Genomic DNA, 18,399 nt, shown 5'->3' on the forward strand with positions numbered 1-18,399 from the left:
ATAATCAAATATTATAGAAATGGTGTACCTTATTGGATTGGAGAAATTGCCGGTTGAATGGAGAGAGTATGAGAGGATTACTATCATCATTGCTGTTTACGGTTTTCACTGTATGTTAATCGTCTAATGGGGCAATGCTTAAATAACTAAACGGCTGAGGGCAGAGACCTCTCATTGGGCTTAACTGAATGGTCTAACGCATCACAGTCCATTCAGAGACAGTAACCCAATCAGATGATTCATCAATAAGTACTTAATAACAATAGACAATAATTGATTAATTAAATAATTAATCCAACATTCTCCCACTTGGATGACAATAATCAACTATTAAAATTATATAAATTTTAATACTATAATTTTAATTATGATCAAAGCACTTGTTCAGAAAACAAAAGTAAGCTTCAACATTGCATAAACGAACCTGATAAGGAAGACATATCATACAAGCCAAAGAAATACATTTTATATTAAAATGATGAATTAATAGAAACATATTTCATATAAGAAAAATATATTATTAACCAATGGCCCAAGAATATGAAAATGCTATTAATAAACTCCCACTAACATAAAATATCATAAGACTTACTCATATGTATAAGTCTTTGGGTTATGATTATACTAATGAGTTCTTAAATTAAAGGTCATAGAATATCCACATAGTTCTAAGAATAGTAATTACATATAGGCAGTATCCTATTACGAAAGTAATTACATTTAATCTTAAGTACCTTCATAACGCAATATCATACTCGATAGGAGAATTGATATTTTCTTGTACTTTCATATTATGACCTGACAACAGTGGATTATTGAAGATAGAATAACACAATATTATTGAATACTAAAGATTTATTGTGCTTTTTCAATATCGACCTATACATCAAATTATGATGATTCACGAGATTAAGAGAATAATATATATATATATATATATATAGATATATATATATATATATATATATATATATATATGTATATATATATATATATATCAGTATAATAGAATAAGACTTCTTAGAATTATTGTATATTTTGAAGTCTTTTTTATAATATGTCATATTTTATACTGCCTGGAAGAAAATATGACAATGTGAGGGTAATAATCTAAAAGTTTTTCAGATTATATAATTATGTACACATGCACTCCCAGTGATCCAACATAAAAAAATAGGATATACATTTATCAGAGTCCACTAGTATTAAATACTCTGATTATAAAATGAAGTGCTAATTTTACTTTTAGTGTAACTACACAGAATGGTTGTATAATATATCATCATTAGAGTTTAACAACCACATATTTTGCGCATAAATATGATATATCATTATAGATATAGATATAATTTCACATGAAACAGTAAGATGGTCATATAAAAGGTTTACCATCATTTGGAATAATAGTATATTGCTCTCTCCAAAGCTACTCTTATGCTTCTCTTTTTTCTAATGGTTTCATCTATATTTTCATTATGGTGGTGTCCTAAATTTTTACGATAGTCATTATGGATACTCATCCCTTAATGTAAAAGGATAAAAAATGAGAAAACAAAAAAAAACTCAAGAGAATGTAGAAAATATCATGTAAATGCAGTAAGCTATCAAGAATCACAGTTCCAGCATAATTAGCAGTAACACAATTGCCATTAGGTAGGTGAATGTTGGCAGGATCAATAGCATATATAGCATAAAATGATTGAATATTAGGGCAAACATGATGTGATGCACCTGAATCCAAAATCCACATGTTGAAAATAGGGAGAATACTACCTGTATTGATAATACCTGAGATTGAGCTTTTATCAGGGGTGAATGACTTGGAGTTTTGGTCCTTCCTTGACTATTGGAGAAGCTCCATTAGGTATTGATAGTCTTCCTTAGAGATGTGATTATCTTTGTCTGATGGAGAGGGAGGTTTGACATCTGAATTTGGATTAGGATTTCTATTCCTATATCCAGGTGGAAATCCATATTTAAAATAACATGTTTCCATAGTATGGTTATTTTTGTGGCAATTGGTGCATATCATAGGGGTTTTGGAATAGGGATTGCCTTTAGGTTTGTTGTTGTTGTTGGTGGCAGAAAGGATGGTTGATTGAGTTGCAGGCACCATTGAGGTAGCCACTTCTTGTTGTGCAATCGTAGAGTATACACGAGTGATGTTGGGTAGAGGGTCTAAGAGCAATATTTGTGTGCGGATATTGTGATAATTGTCACTCAAACCTTTCAAGAAACATGCGACGTATTCCATATGCTTGAAATTATGCACGACTTTAGAAAGCGCACGGGATCATGGGATAAGGCAAGTGCAAGAAGGGGTTGGCGTAGAGCTTCTAATTCATCCCAGAGTATCTTAAGATCAGTGTAATATGTTGATAATGATCGATCTCCTTGTTGGATCAAATGTAAATCGTGAAGTAAATCAGAGAAACGGAAGTAGTTACCCTTGGTGAAACGTTCACGAAGATCTTCCCAAAGATCGTATGCAGAATCAAAACAGATTGTGCTTTGTGCAATGTGTGGCAAAAGGGTACGATTAATCCAAGAAAGAACCATACAATTGGCACGATCCCAAATTTCATATGTACGGTCAGAGATTGAGGAATGTAAGAGATTACCATTGATAAATTCGAGCTTGTTCTTTGATGTTAACGCACGCCTAATGGATTTGCTCCAGTTGTGATAGTTGTGGTCATTGAGGGGTGGAGCGACGATGGTAGCGCCTGGACTTTCGCCGGGATGCAAATAATATGGATTGCGCGGATTCAAGAGAGGGTCGGATTCTGTTTCTTGGGATCTTCATTATCGGATTCATGATGATCAGATTCCGTACCAAAAGCCATGAAAGATCTGAGGAAGATTTACAGATGTTGATGAAGAAGAAGATAATGATGATATGGATGATGATGATGAATGTAGTGAATTTCTTCTGATACCTTATTACACGAAGGATGAATGGAAAGTTTGAATAATTATTAGCGGGAACATGGTGAATACATTTTGCTTAGCAATCTGAAAGGGAAAAGTTGAATGAATTTTACAATAAAAAAATGAGCTTTAAACATGTATCAGTTATGGGCCTTAATACAAATGGCCCAATAATTGAAAGCCCAAATAAAGATCCAGAATATTATTCCTCTAATAATTGAAAATATTTCTTCTCCCAAAAATATTGTTATTTGATATATTTATTCTTAATATCTATTGTTTTCTTGAACATTAATGTATTTCACATTTATGTCGGCAACGTTACCTTGTCATCACAATTATATTACATTATTTTCCCCCGTCACATACCTGCATGATCAATAACTTTCAAATATGTAATATTTTACAATTAAATATACATTTTAGAACCATATTAATGTGAGTTTCATCCAAATATGTAATATTTTACAATTAAATATATGATTTTAGAACCATATGTATTGGAAGAGAGAGAAAAAATATTGACACATAATCTGCAGCGTTTATTTTAAAATCTAATGGTTCAAATTCATTCTCATATTCTCATATAAAAATGCCATTCTCATATGATACGTCCTATATATATATATATATATATATATATATATATATATATATATATATATATATATATATATATATATATATATATATATATATATATATATATATATATATATATATATATATATATATATATGAAGGAATCAAATTACACCTGAATAGTTACACCAAGAGTTACACTCGCTCAATAACTTCACCTTGAATAATTATTTATTAAAATCATCTGATGGATTGAAACATATTATCATATAGATCATATGTATAAAATTTGAGATTAATCTATAATGATTTACTATGTCATCGAATTACATCAAAATTGATATTCTATGAAAGTCCATTTTGACGTTAATTTTAATGTAATTCGATGACATAGTAAATCATTATAGATTAATCTCAAATTTATACTTGTGATATTTATGATAATATGTTACAATCCAACGGTTGATTTTAAAAAATAATTTTCCGATGTGAAGTACTCAACAAGTGTAATTCATGGTGTAACTATTCGGGTGTAATTTGATTCCTCCTATATATATATATATATATATATATATATATATATATATATATATATATATATATATATATATATATATATATATATATATATATAAGGTCATATCATATGAGAATGATATTTTTATGTGATATGAACCATTAAATTTTAAAATAAATGGTGGCGATTAGTGTTATTTTTTTTCTCTCTCCTCCATTATTAAAATCAATAATGGTGGAGAGAGAAAAAAAAATGATACATAATCTCCACTATTTATTTTAAAATCTAATTGTTCAGATTCATTCTCATGTTCTCACATAAAAATGGCATTCTCATATGATACGTCCTCATATATAGGACGTATAGTATGAGAATGCAATTTTTATGTGAGAACATGAGAATGACTTTGAACCATTAGATTAGTTTCATGGGGAATGGAGTATTGGAGGAGAATTCAACGCTATTAAGTAGTTTAGTGAAAGGAAAAGGTTCAAGATCCATCTTTATTCTCTCTAAAATGACTGAATTCTCCGATTTCATTGGGAATATGTATGTGGTAGATTGATCAGCGTTAGGAAACAAATATTCTTGGTTCAACTTGACTGGTACTTCATCAAGTAGGCTGGATCATTTTCTAATTTTGGAAGGCCTGATTGAGTTGTGGCCTTCGAAAGGACAATTCATACGTGATAGGAGCTTTTCCAACCATTTCCTTAACTCAATTAAAGCAAGTAAATTGAATTGGGGTCTCAAACCTTTTTGTTTCTTTAATGTTTAGATTGATCACCTAGATTTTCTACCTTTAGTGGATGAGGTTTGGTCTAATGCTAGCTTTCAAGGGCGTAAATTATTCATTTTCAAAGAGAAGATGAAGCTCCTTAAAAATAGCTCAAAGTTTGGAATTATGAGGTGTTTTGGAAACTTAATCTTCAGGTGAATGATGTCTTTCGTGATCTTAATTTGCTTGCAAGGTTGGTGGCTGATGGAGATGGCGAAATAAACACTGAATCGAGTGATTGTAGGCGAGAGGCTCAAACTCATGTTTTGGATAGAATGAATTTTAGAGAATCTTTTCTTCGACATAAAGCGGGGTGCAATTGGTTAAAGGAGGGAGACCAGAACTCGAGATTCTTCCATTTCTTCATGAAGAATAGATTTTGTCAAATGGTATTATTAGCATTAAAGTAGGTGGTGTTTTGATTAAAGATGTGGAATGCCCTTTAATTAACTATCCATCCAAGACAAAATCCACATTGAACCTCCCTTCTCGCTACTTGATGTCAAGGATGTTATTTGGAGTGCTGATAGTGGCAAGAGCCTGGGTCCAGATAGGTTTGCTATGGATTTTTACAGAGCTGCGTGGAACATAATCAAGCAAGATTTGTCTGACTGTATCTCCAATTTGTTTGCAAGTTCATATTCTAAAAGCAATGGCATCATCCTTCATCTCCTTAATTTCGAAAACTCGCAACCCTCGAGGTTTGAATGAGTACCATCCCATATGTCTAATTGGAAGTATTTATCGTATTATTGCAAAGCTCTTGGCGGATAGGCTAAAAGGGGTCGTAGACATGCTTGTATCCAAGAATCAATCGGCTTTTGTTCCCAACCGTAGAATGCTTAATAGTGTTTTAGTCCTCACTGAGTTGGTGGATTCAACAACAAGAGGTAAGAAAGGTATTTTTCTATTCAAAGTTGATTTTAAAAAAGCGTTCAACTATTTTTCCTAAGATTATTTGTTTTATGTGATGAGGAGGATGAACTTCGGAAATAAGCGGATAAGTTGGATTAGGGAGTGCGTTTGTTCTAATTACTTCTCGTTTCAGATTAATAGAAGCCCTATTGTTGGTTTCCAAGCGATGAGAGGACTTTAAGAGGACCCTCTTATTGTACCTCAATTTTTGACCTTGAGATCCCACCTCATTTTGAGAATAGTGTGATCATCATCATCATTATCATCATCATCATTGTTCGTATTTCATTTACTAATAAAACATATACAACAAAGATTTGTATTTTGCTTGTTGCTTGTTTCCCAAGGTAGGTGAGTGACCAAGGAGACTCGGGAAAATTAGGGTTTTGAGGTCCAAACAGGAGCTCAAACATTGTCATGTGCTCAAGTGAATCCCCTCATTAAAATCCAAATCCAAAAGTGTCTCAATTCAAGATCAAGAACTTCCAATTTCATAAGGTGCACAAATTAGGGTTTTTGACCTAATTCATCTAGGGAGTTGACTTTTAATCAAGGCATGGCTCCATGGCTCAAATCATGATTCAAGGATCTTCGATGACTCATTATAATCCACATATGTCATCCATTTAAAGAGAAGAGCTTATTCAATTGGTATTTTCAAGAATGCAATTCATGTGGAAAAAGTCAATTGTCCAAGACTACCTTTGACTTTTGAGAAATTTGGTCAACCATAGGCTTTTGAAGATCAAAACCATGAACATATTGTTATTGAAGTCATTTGATCAAAGAAAATCAAGAAAATCAAACATGAATAAAAAACTCAACAAAAGGAATTTGGAAAATCAAGGAAAAATTTAGAATTTTTTAAGTGTTTTATGCATATAAGGCACCAAATTGGAACATCAAGATCCAAGAGGAATTTGGAAGAACTTCGAACATGAAAATTGTAGATCTTAATCAAAGCTAAAACTTTGTTTTTTCCCAAAAAAATCAACCATTTGGAAGTTATGGGCTCACAAAGTTTTGACAAAAGACTTAGAAAATTTTCTTAGTGTTTGAAACTAGATTTCTTCCAACTCTGTGACCAATTTTCACCAAGATGCAAAATGAATTTGAGGGAGCTTCCAACACCAAAATTGTAGTACTTGTTACAAGCTTTCTAATTATTCATATAGCACCAAAATCCAACTCTTGAGCTAAGAGATATAGATTTATGAACATGGCACCGTAACACTTGAATTCAAGTCATGAACATGAAGAACCAAGTTTGCAAATCCATTTCAAATCTTCATAATCCTTGTTTACAGACCCTCTTGCTTGTTCTAAACACCATAATCAGAGGATTACACTTGCTTTTGAACTATTATCCAAGTGCTTTGATCATTTCCCATTGAATCATTCCATTTCAAACATAAAGATATGACATCCATTCTTGTAAAGTGGCTTTAGTCACCAACAACTCTTGCTTGGAGCCACTACATTGTTTGATCTGCACCAAAAGCAAACCAAAACCAACAAGCAACACTCTAGAACTCTGAAGAATCACCCTACACCATGTTTAAAGCAAGTGCAAGTACCATGGAGACCATAACTTTCTCTCTTTCTTCACAAAAAAGTAAAGTGACACAACTTGGGCATGGGAACTCCAAATGATCTTATTCATTCACCCACAAACCCTAATTTTGGCCTATAAATAAAGGGCCTTACCTCATAAATCAAACACACCTTAATTCTCAAACTCACCCTCTCATCCAAAAATCTCAAATTTGGTCATTTGCATAAACTTGGTCATTTTTAATTCTAAGCTTGTTCAGTGTCAAACAAGCATTCAAACATCATCCATACACTTCATAGAAGCTGTAGCAACCCTCACATTGCATATGTAACCACAGTTCCACTACCTTCAATTTTCACTTTCACCATTTGCACATAGAATCAAGTTGATCTACACAAGCTATCTTAGACTCTTTTAAGCAATCAAACACACCATATACCTCCTATAGAAGCTTTCCAAACACTTGTTCCACATTTGTAACCAAATAATCAACATCCACCATTTGCATTTGGCTCAGTTGCAGTTGAGGTCGGGAAAGAAGTTTCAAGAGGTCTCAATCCATTCTAAGCACATAAATACATTCCTTGAGGGTTAGGGAGACTATCTGGATCATCAAACCAGCTCCGTAACATCTCCAACACAAGTTTTAATTTCCAGTTTTAGAGGTAATATTTCTAAACTTGAACTCTGTAATTAATGTACCATTTTTTACAAAACTCAATTTTATCTTGTTTAGAATCATATGAGAATCAAAAGCCCCCGGGTTGTGTCCATTTATTCATCATATAGATCATTTAATTTTGTTTTGAATAATACATGGTAATTAGAGAGTTACAGTTAAAATCAATGAAAAATTATACATGGTAAGCATCGTATTGAAAAATTAAAAAAATTTCATGTTTGAATCTTTTAAAATGGGTGAGTTTTGATGAGGATGGAATTTTCAGAAATTGAAATCGTGAGGTTGAAGATGAAGTTTTAATTTCAAAATTTTGAACTTGTCTTATTTTATTTTGAATGATAGGCGTTTCATAACTGACTAAATCGTTTGACTCAATTGGTAAAGGCGTGTGTGTTAAGGCTTTGGTACTCAAGGGCGTGGGTTTAAATCCCCATTTTGCATTTTTGTGTTTTATTTTTCCCTTTTAACCATTCAGCACTTGCTTTAATATTTTATGTTCTAATTGCACCTCATGATCACCAACTGGCGCTTGGTCCAGTGGTCAAGTTTTGAGCCATTGAAGTGAAGAGCGTGGGTTCAAGCCTTGGAAGGGCCAAATCTTATTTTTTACCACTAATTTTATTCACTTTCTTTACAACTTTAATATTTTATTAAAAATAGCAAAAATATGTATTTTAATCTAATTTTTTACACACTTCTTATTTAACTTGTCTATTTTATAAATATAATTAAAAATCCCAAAAATATTTATTATTTAGTAATTTTAAAATTAAATAAAAAAACAAGTCTTTTATATGTTTTAAAGATTTTAAAAATCATTTCTTTTGATATTTTTTACCAAGTAACTTGTTAATATTTTTGTGTGAACAATTTAGGGCTAGGTTATATCCATCTTGATGATACCATGTTCCCTTAAACCAACTCTCATTTAGAGTTTGGCTTTTAATCAATCTTAAAATCAATTAGGTTTAGGTGTGCATCAAAACCCTATTCTTTCAAAACCCTAATTTGAAACTCCTTTTGATCCTTAGCTTTATCATGTTGATATAACTTGTAGTGTCATACCCCAATTTTTGACCCCAAGATCATACATTGGTTGCATTTTTATCATCAATCAAGAGCACCATTGTGAAGCTCCATTCCTGATACTATGATTATTTCTGAGGGGAATCATCAAGAATTTCTAGCTTTTTATTTGTTTGATACTAACCAAAATCCAAAAATATGTATTTTGTCTCTTTTGTTTATATTTTACAAGTAAAAGATCGGGCAAAAATCAAAACAGTGCAAGAAGAAGAATTTTTGAAAATTTGAAGGTGGAAATCGATTTACCCATATGGGAAATCGATTTCCTGGGGCGAAAATTCAAAAAAAAAAAATGAGAGGGAAGCATGATATCATTTTGGCACCTATTTTTCTTTGATCATTTTTATCATTTTACCAATTTTCCACCTCATCAAAAATACTTCCCTTCATTAACCCCATTTTAACCTCATTTTACCATTTAAACACCAATTAAGCACAAATTAATTACCAAATGCAAAATGACCAAATTACCACTACTCTTGCTCCAATTCTATAAATAGATGCCTTGCCTCCCTCATTTCACAAGCATGGAGAGCCAAAGAAATTCTTGAAAAATCACTTCTCATCCTTTCCAAAACCCTCACCCAAAGTTCATTTTCATAGAATTAGTAAGGTTCACCTTGAATCTTGCTAGTTTTGAACTAAACCTTCTTCATTTCACTCTTTTCTTTGTTTGTTCATCTCCAATTTTGAAGGATCTACTCATTTGGTGCTTATTCTTGAAGCTACTCCAAGATTTTGTTCAAGAAGTGGTAAAATTCTAAACTCTAAGATGTAGATCTTTGTTGTTTGTGTTCAATGCATCTTTGATGCTACATTGGTCCTATTTGATGGTGAATTGATGGAAATTTCGTGCTCCATTTGATATGTGATCATAAGGTGTTTGTATGTTTGCCTAAATCAAGTTTTATGCTTCATAATGATGTTTTTTTGAAAATTGTGCGCAGGAAATCGATTTTCTACAGAGGGAAATCGATTTCCACTCTATTTTTTTGCGCCAGATTTAAATTCTGCAGGCAGGAAATCGATTTCCTACAGAGGGAAATCGATTTCCAGTGAGGCAGAATGCTTGTTTTTGCTATTTTTGACTTGTTTTTGGTTCTAACTCTTCTTCTACTCCATTCTTTTGATATTTTCTTTGAATCACAAATTAGAGGCCTAATTTCTCTCTAATATCAATGGACTTAGGGCGTCAATAGGATGAAAATCCGAATCTGCAATATTAAGTGATTGAAATTATGGATGAAAGGAGCTTTTGAATGTGGTTCTATCTTTTATTTCTTTTTCTTTTGATCGATGAAAGTCTTAATACCTTGAGAATTCTTATGGATTCTTGGTAAAGACTAGATCGTTACCTATTTTCTTTTCGTGCGGTATTGCTTTCGGAGAGTGATCTACATATCGCTTCTCTCGCATGCATTAGCACATAAAGTTTTGACCGGCCTCGTTGTAGGGTGATTTCTACATAAATCATTTGGCGATCTGCTTAACATAGCGCAATATTTTGTGTCCCGAATAAAAAAAAGATCAAACATGGAAGAGAATTGTATGCGGTTGATTTAAGACTTATGGAAGTTTATCGTGTAGTCGCTATGATTTTTTCAAGCTTCTGATAAATTTCCATTGAATTTAAATCCGAGAACATCCTTCACTCACCATCGATCTTTATTACTAACTTTGATAACATACTTGACAAGTTTCAAGATGGTTATCTTTAACATCTAACAATTGACTTTAATTTCCGCATTTTATTATATTGCTCTTTATATTTTTTTCGCTTTATTGCTTTATTTTATCATTTCATCATTGTTTATGTTTCTGCCATTTTCTCTTTGTCCATTTGGACGTTTATATTCCGCTATTTTCTCTTTGTCCATTTGGACGTATTGTTTATGTTTCCGCTATTTTCTTTTTGTCCACTTGAACCCTTATTCTGTTATTACTCTGTGATTGTTCTGTCTGTCTAGCACTGGATTGTTGTCTGTTTGTGTATGCTGGTATTTCCTTGAAAGTCATTGATGGTTAATTCCAAGGCATTGATATAAGGATTTTACCCGAAAACAGTCGTTACTCTGCCCGATTTTCGTCAGAATTTTAATGTGCTTAATGCAAAGTGGTGCTAAAGATAATAAGTTCATCTGGATCCCCAAGTGATAATGTGTTGGTTTAGTATTGATATTCTAAAGGATGGGAAATCTACCTTGACTCTTAATGTCATGCATTGGCTTCTTCTTCGGTTAGACCGTTTCTTTCCTTAACTTTTATTTTACGCATTAGGATAGTCTCTTCATCTCCTCCCCTTCTTAGATTTTCAAAATCTCCTCCCTGTTTCAAAATCCTTCTTATGTTTGCAACCTTTTTAAAACTTTTCTTTAAAAGAAATATCTTTTGCCCTTTAGTGGCCTTTTTTTGCAAAAGTTTAGACACGATTAATTGTTGTAGTGAGTTGCGATACCCCACGATTTTGAAATTGATTGATATAATGAGATCTTTTCCACATGAGAGAGCTAGAGGCATACTCGTTGATTTTCATCCGAGTTGGAGCCCTTCTTTCATTTGTGATGCAAAGAACTCGTTTTTTCTCATGATCAAGATCAAAGGCTGAGTATTTCTCTCCGACAACGATAAAGTGTTTATTTGGTTTTTAAAACTTTTTCCCTTTTAAGCGGAACTACATTAGCTCTGACTTCTCCATTGCACCAAGGAGGTATGTAGGCACAAGGCTTAATATCTTGCCGAGCTTATTTTAAAATTAAACAAACCCTTTTTAGCACAGACGACACAGATTTTCAAAAAGGTTCCTGTGGAGTACCACATATATGAGGGGTGCTTAAAACCTTCCCTTTGTATAATCAACACCCGTACCTAAGATCTCTTTCTATTTTTGTTTTAAAAACAAACTTTGGGTTTTCTTCGTTCTTTTCCCTTTTCCTTTGGAAACAATAAAGCGCGGTGGCGATTTTCACTGAAATATTGAGCCGAGTCAATATAATGGCTCTGATCTCAGATTTTCCCAGCTACATGTAGCTTTGATCTTTTTCCACTTCTATACTTGTATATATAATTGTTGATTTTTATCCTTGTACATTTATATTTTGTTTATAGTATTACCTTAGTATATGTATACATTGTTTACTAACCCATATACATGAGATATTATCCATCCATCATCACATCATATTCATTCATACATGAAATGATCTTGAGGTATGATCACTTGAGGTATTCATGATTGATTGCTTCAGTTGTTTCCTAAACTCCAAAGGAATGGGAATTGTATTGATTAAAATTGTCAAGGTACTCAATCTCTTTTCCAAACTCTTTTATCTTTGTGCTTAGTATTGTTAAAGCTTTGCACCCAACTTATTCAGAAAAATGGTTTTGTATTGTTAAAGCTCAACCTTTTTTAAATCAACCATTGATTTTGTATTGTTAAAGCTTAACCTTTTTAAATCAACCCTTGGTTTTTTATTTTTTAAAGCTCAACCAGCCTTGTATTGTTAAAGCTTGGCTCCTTTTAAAAGCTTGTTAAGTATTGTTAAAGCTTAACATTTTAAAAAACCGTTGAGTATTGTTAAAGCTCAACACCCAAAAATATTTTTCCACTTGGCTCTTTATTTTCCTTTTAAGAGAAATTACAAAAGCTCTGACTTCCCTATTGCACTTAAGGGTTATGTAGGCCTAAGATGCGATGTCTTATCGATCTCACTTTTAAAACCTTCTTTTCTCATCCTCCCAATCTATTTAAACCAAAAAAACACAAAGGCATTTTATAACAATAATAACAATAAAAAGGTTCCTAAGGAGTACCGTAGATGTGAGGGGTGCTTAAAACATTCCCCTTGCATAACAAACCCCCGCACCCAAATCTCTGATAAGTTTATTTGTTTTGATTTTAAAAACTTTTCTGGGTTTTATTTCGCTCTTTCTCCCAATTCCTTTGGAAACAATAAAACACGGTGGCGACTCTGTTTAAAATCTGAGCTAAGACAATAAATGGCTTTAGTCTCATAAATTTCCCCGCTACACCTCTATCTCCATTTCTCTTCATCTTGGCCGCGAAAGGGTAAGACGATTTAATGATAAATGTTTGTTCTTTGAATGTATTCAAACCTTTTGCTCTATCACACAATCTTCATTGTGGTTTGCTTAAATTCATGGATGACACAATGCTTGTGGCTAAACCAGATTGGGATAAAATCTTGGCTATTAAAGCTCTGTTGTGTGGTTTTGAAATTATCTCTTGATATTTAGTTAATTTTCATAAAAACATGATCTTTGAGATTAATATCAAGCAATGTTTTATGATGGCATCTTCATATTACTTATGTTGTGCAATTTCCAGAATCTCGTTTTCTCTGTTGGGCATTTCGATTGGTTATAATCCTCGTAGGTGGTCGACGTGGGAACCAGTTCTCATTATGTTACGCAATGGATTGGCTTTGTGGAGGGGGAAAGGCATATCATTAGGGGTAGGGTCACATTGATCAACTCATTCCAAAGCTCAATTCACTTGTTCTCTTTCTCCTTTTATAAAGCTCATTTGCTAGTGCATAACGATATTGTTAAGATTCAACGTTCGTTCTTATGGAATGGAATTGAGAATCAAAGGAAGATTAAATGGGTGGTTTGGTGTCGCCAGCTGTCGCACGCTCGCGAAAAATGAACAGAGTCGCCACCAATATATTTATCCCATAAGGGAAAGGAATATCAGAAAACCTAACAAAGGAAGGAACAGGGTCTTGCGACCAGAGAATCTAGGAACGGGAGTCGGTTACGCAAGGGGAAGGTGCTAGCACCCCTCACGCCCATCGTACTCGATGGTATCCACCTATGTTTGTTTCTACCTAAAGGGTGTGTACTATGTCTATGTCTAAATGCGAAATGAATGCAAAATGTAGGGAAAAGAAAGAATTGTACTCGCACGGGCCCTACCCCGCTGCCTACGTATCCTTTTCAGGAATCAGAGTTACCGTAGCTCGGCTCACGATTTTCTGTTTGTTTTTGTGTTTTTTAGTTGGGCGGCGTTAACGCTCGCGCTCTTGCATAAGGGGACAACCTAGGATGCAATGGAGCGGAGATAACAATGCCCTTAAGAAAAGAGGGAAGAGAGAGAATTGGTTTGTATCTTTTAAGGGTAATTCCATGATGACGAAGACCCACTACAAGGCTTCGCATCACTTCCTTACTTTGTTTTAAATCTGACCATTTATTAGTGCTTTGAGTGTTTTTGGTTGGTGTCTTTTAAAGGGGAAATTATTCGTGACTTAGATCATACCAAAAGGATTTTGTTTGTTTTTTTGAATATTTAGAGAATGCACATCGAGGTCTACACCACAATCGATTCTCTAAATGACGGATAAGAAATACATCGAAATCTACATTCCAATCATTTCTTTTCCGTTTAGTAGAAGGAAATACAAAAAGGAGTTCTTTTGTGAATATTTAGAGAATGCACATCGAGGCCTACGCCACAATCGTTTCTCTAAATAACGGTTAAGAAATACATCGAGGCTTCACACCTCAATCATTTCTTCTCCGCTAAGTAGGAAAGAACATACATCGAGGCCTACGCCTCAATCATTTCCTTCCTACCATGAAATATAGCAACGGTATGATCTTCATCGATTTTTATTAAGTATTTTAAGAGTTGAAAAGAAAAAGAATGAAAGAAGGGAACTATTCCTAAATTCTAATCTAAGTTGTTCTAATTCCTATTTATGTACAAAAGGAATCTAAAATAGGCCAAAAATATGGCCAAAGACAAGTAGCAAAATCACACAAAAAAGTCATATAGAAATCAACATATAAATGATACAAAAGCAATTCAAACATTAGTGCAAAATTAAACTAAAAAACTATTATTTTTATGCGTTTTTCTGAAGAACTTAAATGTCAAAATCTAACAATTAAACTAAAACACCTAAAATCTATTTAAAAAGGGGTGAATTTTATCATTTTGAAACTAAAAGAAATAAGAGAAAAAGGGGAAAAACTAGAGAACAAAATTCCAATTTTGATTTGCAAATTATGAGTCAGGGGGTGTGAACCGAAAGTGCTGGTGCATGAGAAGCAATCTAGACGCAGGCCTGGTACAGAGGCCCAACAGGTTTTTGTTGCAGATTTTCTTGTGGCCAAAAACGAATCATGGGCCTAGGGGTGAAGTGAACAATTCGGTGAAGGCCCAAGGATTGTATTGGTCCAGTTAGATTCAGATTTCACATTAATAATCACCAATTAATCGGTGTACTAACTCCATTAGTCAGGATTAACACTAATTAAGTCTAATTAATTATGTTAAACTTAAAATCAATAGAAAAGGGATTTAGGGTTAGAATATGTGACCTTTCGCCTTCTCAACTCAAGACTCCCTCTCTCTCGCGGCGGCAGCACCTATCCAACCTCCGGTGAACCTTCCTCGCAATGCTCATCCTCTCAAACTCTTCTCCTCCGTCCTACGATCCGATTCTCGCCTTCATCCCTTCCTATAGTTAATTCTCAGTTTCACTCGCTCCGTCTCACGAACTTGCGAACGGCGGCCGGAACTCCCATCTTCTCCAGTTCGCAACTCAATCGCGCCTCTCTTCCAATGAAGCCCGTTCGTTCTTCAATCCAGGTGAAGATTAGATCGATGGAATTTTCTTTGCAGGCTCGTTGATTGATGTTGTGAAGCTCGGGGGATTGATACTGATGGAGATGCAATGATGATGATGAAGAATCGCGAAGAGTTTTTGGAGATTAAGGAGTGAAGATGATGAACCTCAAATTGTTGAAGATGTTGATTCTGAAGATTGAAGAAACGGTTATAGTGATGATTGGTTTATGAATGATTTTTGTGAATTGATGAAGAGGATGGATGAAGATTAAGTAATTTCTGTTTGTGATTCCTTTGTGCAGATTCAATTTAGTGATGGTGGTGTTAAGAGATCGAGAGTTTTCTTGAAGGATTTGTGTAGTTTGATGATGATGAACGTGGTGGATTGAAGAGGTGATGAGAGCAAGATGAAGGTTCAAGGGATTGTGAAGAGTGATCGAGATTGAAAACAGAGGTGAATGAAGATGAAGTTTTTTATGGTGATTTTCTGTGAACTGAATATTGAAGTTTGGAGAAGATGAAGGTGATGATTGAAGGATGAAGAGGATCGAGAGAGAATCCAGATGAGTGGTGTGGAGATGAGGCGTGATCAATGGTGGAGTGAAAGAATGGTTGACAGCTTGAATGAAGGAGGAATTGAGTTTATATAGAGTCTCAGGTTAGTCTTTTTTCTGATTTCTATTGCACTCTTCTCTCAGAATTCTGTTGAATGCTAGCTGTTGTTTAACTGATTTTTGGAGGTAGTTTGATTCTGTTATGCCGTTAGAGGGTGGTTATGTTTTTCTGTTATGTGATTCTGTTAGAGAGGTTAAGAGGTAGTTATGAGGTGGTTATTGGTAACTTGAATTCTGTCATAAAATGGTAGTTATTTCGGTTTTGGTTGTTATTGAGTTAGAAGTTGGTTAGGGACAGGTTAGGAGTTAGTTACAAAAACTGTTAGGTTAGTTATGGAGAGGTTAGAAGCAGTTAGTGACAGTTGGGAATCGGTTTGAAATTCTGTTATGGTTAGTTAGTTTGTTGAATGGTGGTTAGTTGATTGTTAGTTGCTGACTGTTTTTCTCTGATTTTTCTGTATTCTTCTTGGACTTGATATAGGTTATGACTTTGTGTTGCAGAGTTTCTGATGTGGTTTATTGAATGAGTGCATCCCGGTTTTCTTTTATGTTGTAGAGCGCTGTCGGTTTTGATTTGCAATACACAGACTTGGCTTGAATGCTCAGAGCTGGAAGTTGGGCTCAGTTTACTTGTCGGTTTATGCAGGGTGGTTTGGATTTTGCAGCAAGTATTCTCGGATTTCCGTGAGTTGGCTTTGAATTGGCAGCATGCACGTCTCGAGATTTGACCACGTAATTGACTTGTTTCTTTTCCTTTTACTCTCAATTATTGATTGATGATAATTTGATGAATGATTGAACTGTGGCTGTTTAGTAAGTGAATTGATTCTGCTGCATTGTAATCGTACAAAGTTAGCATTAGCATGAATGGTATTGGACGGTGGTTTAATGATGCTGAGCCGGTTCCGGTTTTATTTCGGTTTGCACTGCAGGTTATTTCTTGAATGTGCAGGAGCTGCTCACTTGTGTAATGGAGAAATGGAGGAGACGAACGGAGGCAAGCTTTGGCGAGGGACACAACTTTGGCTTATGTCCACTAGAATTAGCAAATCGTTTTGAATTCGAAATAGGGACTGAATGTAATAAAACCTTTGGTGTTTTGTAACCCTTGTTAGAACCTGTCCATATCCCGTGTCTTTGTAGATTGGATGCTTCAAGACCTTGTCAGAAGTTTATGGCTTTTTGTAATGAAATGTTTGATTGTGATTTGTAATGGATGTAACTTGTAATAGACTATCTTATACGGATGGTGGTTTGGTATGTAATTGATTGGATTTGGATATGGTATGGTAATTTTGGTATATGATGACGGATGATGGGAACTTTCGTAGACTTGTAATGAATCTCGAAGGAAGTTTGTAACTAGAATTCATTGAAATAAAAGCCCTGTTGGAAAACTTGAATGAACTTTGTTCGAATCTTGTAGGTGAACTTGAACACATAAATGTTGAACTTGCGCTTATAGAATGATCTGGGATAGAAAGACTAACTATGCTTGAATAGATGTCTTGAAACCATACTATTATGAACTTTAACCAAAGCAACTTCTACTAGACCTTTAGTTCATATGCTCCAATTACAAGCAACCTTTTTCCTTACGAGTGGCGGACACTTTGAAGAAGTAAGCGCGCTTGAACCCCAAAGGTTCCATAAGATCAGAATCTTATTGTAACTTAGTCATGCACGATTTCAACCACGAGTCTTGAATTGGTAAAGTTTCTTTCAAAAGGTGACCCTATCAATGCCTTGAGGAAATCACAGACGAATATTAAGAAGAGATGATCAATGTGGCCATGGAAACAAACCTCGCACCTTCGTTGAAGTAGCCTCACACATATACATAGAAATCCCAACTCATGGTTGATAATTCCTAAAGAAGAACCTCAATTGGAGCGCCACAGTTAGGAAACCATAGTTTTTGTCACCCATATGTAAATAAACCCTGATCCCACGCCTTACTGTTTGAAGCACCAGAAGAATCATGTTTCAATCGCCATGCACGCCTCAATCTCATTATGGAACCCTGAGCTTCCGAAATCCTTGATCCCATGCCTAATTTATTGATTAATGATGCATGATGTGTTAGATGACCTAATGGAGAGATGCATATGAATGTAAAGCCTAAGTCAGATAAAATGCGAAAG

General features: G+C 34.2%; 1 long non-coding RNA gene across 1 annotated transcript; it reads left to right on the forward strand.

The window, feature by feature from the left end:
- The first annotated feature begins 16,255 nt into the window (after nucleotides 1-16,255).
- On the forward strand, nucleotides 16,256-17,493 carry LOC131611488 (uncharacterized). The gene is made up of 3 exons (XR_009286936.1): nucleotides 16,256-16,299; nucleotides 16,757-16,987; nucleotides 17,188-17,493. It is a non-coding gene; the product is annotated as an uncharacterized LOC131611488 (long non-coding RNA).
- The last annotated feature ends 906 nt before the right edge of the window (nucleotides 17,494-18,399 follow it).

The sequence above is a fragment of the Vicia villosa genome, linkage group LG6 (genome assembly GCF_029867415.1).
Source record: "Vicia villosa cultivar HV-30 ecotype Madison, WI linkage group LG6, Vvil1.0, whole genome shotgun sequence".
Classification (NCBI taxonomy): domain Eukaryota; kingdom Viridiplantae; phylum Streptophyta; class Magnoliopsida; order Fabales; family Fabaceae; genus Vicia; species Vicia villosa.